We start from the raw sequence: 9,707 nt of genomic DNA, 5'->3' as shown, positions 1-9,707 counted from the left end.
TTTTTCTTTAGTGAAAGCATCACCACCCACCCCGTCATCCTCCTATACACACAGGCTTATTTTATAGGTAAGAACAATGCCCAGGAAAACCAGAGCTCCATTGAAATCCGGGCCCCAGGACTGCCTGAAGCCAGCCGGCATTAGTGCTCTCCCCACCCCCACACCCCCACACCAGCTTCAGTCATCTGAGGCTCCCACCCTTCCCTGCCAGGTGCATCCTGATCATCTCCCCAAAACTGGGCCGGGGTGAATGAGCCTCCGGTGTAAAGTCACAGCCACCAGCTCCTGCCCCGGCTGCCAGAGTGTTAATTCTGCCTCACCTGAGCCAAAGGGTCACAGTGTCCTCTATCTGCCAGAGGGCCCCACAGCCAGGGACTCCTCAGCCAAGTCCCTCCTGAAGCTGCCCTGCTTTGACCTGGTCAACACGGCAGGCCCCATCCGCAGTCTGAGCAGGTGAGGCAGGTGGCGGGGGGAATCTCAAAGTGACTTGGATGACTGCTCACAAGGGAGACTTTCTCCCCCAGAGAGACCAGTGGGCCGGGTCTAGAAATCAGCATCCCACAGAAGCAAACACACACCAGACCAAGGGAGCCACTGCTCCCCGGAAAAAAGAGAAGGGGCAGTGGCAGCAGTGGGAGAAACAACCAGGGAAGACTGCAGAAAGAAGGAAGTGGGTTCTTCAGGAAATGGTTCCACGGAAGGCAATCATGGCAGGGTGTGTCTCCATGAAGCTCACTTCCCTTTCATGCCGGGATTTGCACCCACCTAGAAATTTCCGGAAGCACCTGCCTCCTCCATACGGGACAGTCATTAGCTCAGGGCAGGACTTCTTCCCAGCTTTATTCACAGACAACAGGACTCCCCAAAGCTTTTCCAAAACCAATTCCATGTTAGAATTTTCTATCCCATAAGTACCAAGTTCAGAAACAAGCACCAATTTTGACAGTCTCTCTGGCAGTGCCAGGTCACCAAAGCTATGAAATAATCTAGGATTTAGGCCAGAAGGCTTTGCCGTGACTGGCCAAGAAGACTCTGTGTGCATCCTCAGACGCAAGACTCATCTCCAAGGCTCATTTCCTTTGATTTCTTTTTTGCACTTAGCTACAAGAGAAAAACATGCTTTAAAAAAAAAAAAGACGAAAACAGTTTTTAAAAAAATTACTAAGAGTTAATTCTCAATAGCATCTTGAATAAAAGTATAATCTCGTCCAGATTTTGATGAAAGAACAAAGAACACAGAGGCTATGGGAAGGACTTGAATTCAGTGTCAGTTGTATTTATCAGACCCCCCCCCCCCGCCCCCCATGCTGGGTCTCATCTAGAACTACCCCCAGCCCAACATGCTGGTGAGGTTGTGAATGGGAGGAAAAAGAAAGGTTGCAGGAAAATCAAGTGCTAGAGAAGGAACTGAGGCTGTGGTCACAGGGGACTCTGGGTTGTTCCATCTGCAGAGGGCCCAGTAGATTTGTGGAACAGAAAAAGGAAAACTAGGAGTAGCAAGCCTCTTCTCTCTGCACCTCTGACCAGGCTGCCAGCGAGCCTCTGTGGCTCTCACTTGAGTTGACAGGCACCTGCAGTGGCTGCTTGCGACCAGGAGCATCAGAGGATGGGAAGGCAGCTGCTGTAGGGACCACCACCACTGAACTTCTGCGCGCCTCCTCCAAGCAGTCCCAGGGGGGTGCGCAGGGCAGTGAGCCTGATCCAGCTGAGAGGTGGCAGGGCAGGGAGGTCCAGGATGGCATCAGGCTGGGGTTCTAGGGTTCTTCCGGGGCTGAGAGTAGAGCCTGAAGTCTGAGCCTGCTGCAAGGTGCACGCGGGCTTCGGGGGTCGGGAGGAACCCAGTGAATCTGGAGTCTGGTTAGGGAGAGGTGGGGACCAAGTGCAAGACCAGGCTCAGGTCCGGTTCCGGGCCTACGCTCAGGCGGGGGTCTGAGAGTGGGTTGTCTGCTCCGCAGCAGCGGCACGCGCACCAATTAGCCGCGGGCGGGCGGCAGGGGGACCCCATTGAGGGCTGACAAAGGGCGCGACCCCGGGGTCAGGGAGTCGCAGGCCTCGTGGCCGGGGCTTTGTTCGCGGGCCCTGTTTACTTTGCTAAGTAAAGTGCACAATATATTGACTAAAGCGGATTAGAGGGTCGCGCCCCAGAGGCCAGCGGGACCTCCCAGCCGGGCGCATGGCCTGGCGGCCTCAAGCAAGCACACCATTCCACCTTGCAGAGCTAACTGGGGAAACTGAGACTGGGGCAGACTAGGCCTTGGTCTTAAAGAAGGGGGCTCCTCAGACCACTCACCTGGGCCATGAGGGTCGACTCCCATCAGGCCTTTTAAGCCAAAAGGACACCTTGTTTGGTACTTTGAAACTCCAGATTTTAAAGACTTTTTTTGGCCGTTTTGCTACCTTCATTACTGCTTGTTCTGGGGATTCATTTTACAAGAACGTGAATGACACTTGCTTAAAGGCTAAGATGTTTTAGATAGAACAGGATAGCTCTGTCCATATAACAAAAAAAAAAAAAAGGAAAGGAAAGGAAAGGAAAGAAAAAAGAAAAAGCAAGAAAGAAAAGGAAAGAAAGGAAAAGGAAATGAAATGAAATAAAATAAAATAAAATTCTGGAATGTGACCGTTAAACAGAAAATTCTTGCCTCTTATCCCCCACACAAGGAATGCTCTCCCACGCTTGAATCAGCAGGTGACTTAAGAGTGTGAAAAAAATATTTTGAGATATAGCATTATAGCATTCCTGGGAAGTACAAATTGGGTGTGTGTGTTTTCTTTCCTTTTTTAAATAATGTATTGGATGAAGGCAAATGATAAGTCTAAGTAAATCTCTAGTATTTCCACCCAATGACTACAGTTTGTCATCTGATGTTTATGAATCCAAATCCTATATGCTTCACCAAAAAGGAACTAGCAAGATCTCATACATAAGTCTATAAAATTTCACCAAGAGGAAGAAACAGAAAGCTCACACAGCGTGTGACCATGGTAGGCTGGCCAGTCACTGGATCGAGCGCTGGAGAGGAGGAGGAGGGTTTCTGTCCTTGATTCTATGGGGGGGGGGGGGGGCGGCACATCTCAAGTGCATACAAGATCTTGACTGAGATTTTTATGCTCTGGTCATGCATATCTATCTGTTTGGTGAGGAAACCCAGAGAATGTTTGATTAATTAACTATCTATGTGCATCTCTTTTCTAAAATAATGGGTAAAATGCATTTACCAGGCATAATGAAGACCAGCACAATGGACATTCCTATTACACGTTGTTTATCTATAGCTACTGAAGGGAAAGATGCCATTTGTCTAGATTTCTACTCACAAGCCTTTTTCTACTCACAAATTATTTTCAAATAATTTCCCCTGCTTATTAAAATGCTATATATTTAGGGAAAGCACAACAAAACCCCAAATCTAAGTAATTTCAGGAAAAAAATACAAAGACCGATATTTAAGATAGTGGTAACTTTAGTGTGTGTAAAACAGGAATAGCTCAAGCACTGATACATTTAAAAAGAAAAATGTACCATATTCCATTATCCAGAAGGAATATTCTATTGTATTTCTTTCCCAACAGGGAACATATGAAGGCAATTACTTGATCTGCATACATATTTACTGTGTGTGAAGAGTTAGTTCCTAGAATCTCCATCCCCTTGCAAACTGTGTCAATAGCATTTTAACAGTGACACAATATTCTGCTATTTTGTTATGTGATAATTTACTGCAGCATCCCTCAATTATTTATTTTTTGCTAATATTTCTCTACAGTAACTACAAGTGGCCTTGCCTGAGAATCCTTCCTGCACCATGAGTTGTTAATAAATTTCAAATTATCTATTGTTAAGATATAGAAGCTACCGGGTTATTCTAAAGGGTGTTATGGTAGACCCTAGACACCATGAGTGAGTCAGAAATGAACTTGGATCACAATGATTCCCAAACATAATGTAGAAATCAGTTTGTTTCCCTGAAGAGGCCTGGAGATGGGGACTTTCATGGGGATCAGCCAAGAAACCCATCGGATTGCGAAACCGCGTCTGAGACTTATGGCCCAGCTCTGAAGTCACGGCCAATCACTGCCTACCGGGCCACTTGGCATTAACCCTCAAATGCTTGGTGGCTTTAAGTCAGGTTCACAAAATGGGACACCTTGGAAGCATTATCTCAACAGCTCTGGCAAAACTCTGCATGCTTAAGCAGTGGCATGCTTGGACCTTAGCACTTTTCTTTGCCAGGAATCAAAACCTCGGGCCTGCTTTTCACCTCCTCTCCTGAACTGGAAACTTCTTCCTCCCCGGATAATACCGGGGGCCATCTCCACAGCTTGGACCCTGAGAAGGCCTGTTTCTATGACCGTGCTTATGTCCCTGCCGTGCCCTGAAACAGCCTGCAGGCCAAGTGGGCACATACTGGCAGTTTAGCCTGCCCTGCAGGATCCCCAGAATGGTGAGGCAAAGAGTCTGGATGCTACAAATAAAAGCCCCCTCCTCTCAACCCCCAAACAGGACTGCACCTAGCCTACCTGGAGGAGGTGGCTGATGGTCCCAAGAGAACAGAATCCCAGACAGATTAAGAGAAACCATCCTGGAAGCCATCATGGAATTATTCAAAAACGGACACTAGAAGAGAAGACTGGAAGGAGGTACTTGAAAATGTGACCAGAAGCTGAATGGGGAGGAGGGTGGACAATCTCCCCCTAGATGCATTTTTCTACAACCAGCAGACACTTCTTTTCTGATGAGAAAAAGATCATTCTACTGATACTATTTTAAGTCAAAAAGATAGTGAGTCATTAAAGCATAAATTTAGTGACTGCTAAAGGTGTAGGTTTAACCTAAATAGCAACAGTAATACATTGCCTGGAAAGTTATATAGTGGTTGTTGTCTCTAGCCCTTTACTCTTAGGCGAAATACTTTCAAATCGAAAATGAAACCAGGCAGCTTGGCTATGCAAACACTGGCAGCTGTGGTGATCTTCCTGCAACAGCCCTTGACATCAGGATGGACTGGATGGTTTTCTTCTTAGGGGAAAACTAAGGCTTACAGAAGCAAAGTTAAAGTACACTGGGTTAAGTGCACCTAGTAGGAAGCACAAGGACCCACGCAATGATCCAGGTTCGAGCCCCCAGCTCCCCACCTGCGGGGGGGGGGTGTCGCTTTACAGGTGGTGAAGCAGGTCTGCAGGTGTCTGTCTTTCTCTCTCTGTCTCCCCTTCCCTCTCAATTTTAGCCTGTCGTATCCAGTAAAAATGGGAAAAAATGGCTACCACAGGCAGTGGAGTCATAGTGCCGGCACCGAAGCCCAGTGATAACCCTGGAGGCAAAGGCGGGAGGGAAAGAAAGAGAGAGAGAAGCAAGATTAAAAGTCTTGGGGCTTGAACAGAGGCTTTGGGTCTCCTGCAGAAGCTTCCAGAGCACCCAACCAGGTCTTTCATGCAGGGCAGACATTTTCCCCAGCCAGCCAGTATGTATCCATTATTCTGATTTTCCCCCTATCACCAGAGGTGGGATCTGTAGCCAGACCAGAGTTGCAACTAGTGAAGATTTTTGTTGGGGTGGCTTTGAAATACTGTAGTTGATTCAGGACTACTCCTGTGTGGGGTCACAATGGGAAGCAGCCTGATCGCACTGTGATGGAGTCACGGCCAGAAAAGACTGGTCTTTTACACACTATGACACTGGTGCTGAAGGAAACACTCCTCCTAGAAAAAACAACAACAAAAACAACAACAAAAAACATATACACCTAGGCTGGTGACACTCTGTGTATCTGTGCTTTGGCCTGGTGTCGACCCTGGAAGGCCACTCACAGGAGACATCCTCTCATCGACCCTATTTTTCTAAAGTGGCCTGTTTGCAGCCCAGTGATCACAATGGATGGATGGGAGCAAATATCCAAATGAAAACGCACTTGATCTTAATTGTCTTTCTTTAAAAATGAGTAGTGAGGCAAATCCGAATGCTGTTTTTCTACTCTAAAAGGCAATTTCTATATTTAGATTTTTGAAAAAAAAATGGTGCTCCAGCTTGAAAATCGAATGGCTCTCAGAACACAACTAAGATCCCTACTCTCTGTACTAAAACCATCTTAACCGGCTTAAAATAAATCAGAACAAAATGATGTGAACAGCACATATGTCTTCCATCATTTGCTTTCCAAAGGCAGAGGTGGGCTGAGCATCATGACCCTCCCAAGGTCCCTGGGGGCCTGTATTCTGGTCCGTATTGATTTTTTTAAAGAGGCACTGCCAACATCACCTGCACCCAATAGATCCAGGTCTCCTGTGCCAAAGACAACATCAGTTTTAAACAGGACTACCTCACGACATAAATAGCCATCCCGTGTCATCAATAGGGAAAAAGAATCATCTGGAGACATTTGTTAAAGACATTGTTGTCCAAGGAAAATGTCTGGCCCTTGGAATTTTTAAAATAGAGATGTATACATTTTCCAAAGGGCCCTTTCTTCTGCTTCTTATGTGAGGCATGGGAAACCGTCTCTGCCTCCTAAAAGGAAAATGTATGTCCCTTTCATTTAGCAAAAACCAGTCCAAACACAGAAGCTCTGCACAGGTTGTGTTAGAATTCAAAAAGGCTGTGTCTTATGGCCTTTTTTTCTCCTCCTTTTCTTCCTTTCTTTCTTTCTTTCTTTCTTTTTTTTTTTTTTTTTTTTGAGGGAGGGTGGATAGTTGCCTTCTCCATGAATTGATCATTTAACTGTCAAATCACAACAAACAGCTCCTTCTGTCCCTGAAAACACTCAGATTGCAACCTGGAGGGGAGCATTGCATGGTGAGTGCTCAATCGCCAAGGCAGACAGAAGTCCTGCTTTCAGAGTGTCCCCAGACGGCTGGGACATGACTAATTTATTTTATCTGATCCAGCTATCTCTGAGCAGGATTAAAATATTTATATCAGTCTGTTCACTTTAAAACACTGTGTGGGGCCCCAGCCAGAGGGCCACTCTGCATTTTTTTTTCCCCTTCACATTTTGGGCTTTTCATTGTTTCCATAGATGCTCAGCCTAGCAAGGTGCAGCCTCTCTGGGTGCTGAGGGGGAACTGGGCACAGAACCCTCTGACTGGCCCCTAAGTCCCTACTTGAGCTGCACCAATGCTGCATAGCCCTGGTGATGGACCCTTGCATCTGCCTCTCTCCCTAGAGACGGCCATGAGCTCATGCAGGGCAGAGGCTGGCTTTTAGAAGCAGCTCGCCTCTGGCCAGGGCAGCCGACCCTGCATAAGGGTGCTCCCAGCTAGGAGGCCAGGTAGGTGGCAGACAGCAGGGGGTTAAGAAGAGGATAGGCGATGGGCAGGGATGAGAAGTGGGTGTGGGGCGCCGGGTGCGGGGTCAGGGAGAGGGGCGGCAGGGCCCATCCAACCAACCGGGTGCAGACACAGGCAGCTCTGTCTGTCTGCCTGCTGCCCGGCACTGTGACTAACCGCCCCACTATTGTGCCCTGAAGCCAGCCCTTTGTACTGTCCCCCTGGCGACTGGCAGCAAGGCAGGAGAGCCCTGGGCCGCAGCTCCCCCCACCCCACTCATCCTGGAAGCCTGTAGCCCAGTCTCCATTCTTTTAGCACTTGGGGCTGCTGGGACAGTGAAAACGTCTTCACACCCGGCCAAGATGGTAGGGGAAGGAATTAGTCCCTCCAACTCTAGTGGGAGGTGAGGGGTGCTATGGGAACCGGCCAAGCTCACACTGCCCAGGACAGAGGCCCCTCGTCTCATGCCATATGCACATTTAGAGCCTTTAAAATGGGGAGAAAGTGTGTAACACACTCTGGATTTCAAAGACTTAAGAGTGGGGGAATAAATCCCACATTAAATAGCTTCTTAATCGTTTCCTGTTAATCATTCATTGAAATGACCTGACTGGGGATCTGTATCTGATCCTGGGAATTGCAGCACTCCAGTGACTGTCACCTGTGTGTCTGTGCAGGGGGACAGTGCGGTTGGTGGAGCATGTTCCCCCAGATGTGGCTGTGTTCCCACCAGGCAAAGCTGTGCCAGGTTTGGGGCTGTGAGCGGAGCGGGCCTTGCTGCTTGCTCTTTCTTGGGAAGACAATGGCTGGGAGTTGGCACCCGCTTCCCTGCCGAACAGCACCCCAACATCAGGACAGGAATTCCAGGCCATCACGATACTCCCCTGACCCCAGACTTGTGTTTCCCTGAGAATTGGGCTTTGCTTGCTCATGTTTCTAGGAATCCTTACACACACACACACACACACACTTGGGGCCATGGCTTCTCTTCCCAGCAGGCAGAGTACCCAGATGGCCCCAAATCCTCCTCCCCCACCTCCAAGCCAGAGATCTGACCCATTGTCCTGGAACAGACCAGACCAATGCAGGGCTGCATTGTGCCTTTCACGGAAGCCATCTTTCACAACTGTAGTGGTATGGAGACACACAGGAACCAAGCCAGATCCATCATTGGACTCATGACCACCAGAGTCCTCCCTCGCCCTTCTGACTGTAAAAGACGCCCAAGTAAGAGCACTGATGGGCCATCGACACACTGTGCCTCCCAGGCACGCTAGCCCTGGCCACACCCAGGGGCTCCCACCCAGGCTCACCTCCTGCACCCTCACCCCAAGGAGCTGAGGTTGCCCCTTCTGCAAAGGGTCAAGCTATTCCCCCAGTGGTCAGATTCCCCCCTCCTCTCTGCAGGGTCCCTTCTTCAGCTCTGACACCAGAAAACTGGCCACAGGATTTTTAAAACATACACACACGGAGCGAGATACACATGTGAAAGGCCCGTGAGAAAGGCCCAGGCCTAATATGGCCGAAGGCGCCATGTCAGCAAGAACGAAGATCGTCCCTCCTCCCCACTCCACCAACCCGGTGTCCAGGCTCAGCACTCGACACCACTGACCAGCCCACCAAGCGCACGTGACAACGCCATGGATGTGACCATTACAGCACCATGCCAGCTTTCTAGGACCCGGGAGCCCACCCACCCCCATGTTCCTCACACCAGCTGTAGCCTCCGCACAGGGAGGCATGTCCCTGAGTGGGGCAGCAGGCCCTCTGGCATGCCCCTCCCAGGGCACCCCCCCACGCCATGGCCCAGGCCCGGCTGAGGGAGTAAAGACCCAGTGCAGGAGATGGTTAAAATTCTGCCTCTTTTTACATCCGCCTCCAGAGGAAGCACTGCTCCCCCCAAGCCCCCCCACCCCACCCCCCCACCCCGCAGCAGGAGGAGAAAAAAAAGCTGAGAGCAGCATTTTGCAGGCTTTGGGATGTTTTTCTCCTTGACAGCCCTGGGCCCCGCCTTGCTGGGCCTCCTCTACCGGCTCTGAGCCTACCCAGGCCCCTTGCGCTCTCAGCCTCCCCGCAGAGCCAGGACCTGGCTGGAAGACGGGGACCGCAGGCAGACGCGGGGCCTGGCACTGCCCTTCTTTGTGCCTGCTGATGCCTCCTCCTCCTCTGTCAGTCTCCCCACCACCACCACCCCCAGGCTGGCTCCTGGCTGATCAGCCTGCCCAGCACCCACCCAGTGACCACCCCGGGGTGCCCTCACCTTCTGGGCCCCAGCCTCCCGGCAGCCTCAGGTCCTGCTGGTGCCCAGGGCGCCTGGCCACGTCCTCAGCGCCTCCGCCACTCACCCCACCCTGCTGCCCGCGCTCGGCGGCGAGCCTGGCATGGTGCCAGGCTGCCTGGGAGCCCAGCCCGGGCCGGGGAACTTTCCAGCAAGGGTGTGTGTC

The sequence above is a fragment of the Erinaceus europaeus genome, chromosome 4 (assembly GCF_950295315.1).
Source record: "Erinaceus europaeus chromosome 4, mEriEur2.1, whole genome shotgun sequence".
Taxonomy (NCBI): Eukaryota; Metazoa; Chordata; class Mammalia; order Eulipotyphla; family Erinaceidae; genus Erinaceus; species Erinaceus europaeus.
This window is presented reverse-complemented; position numbering follows the sequence as displayed.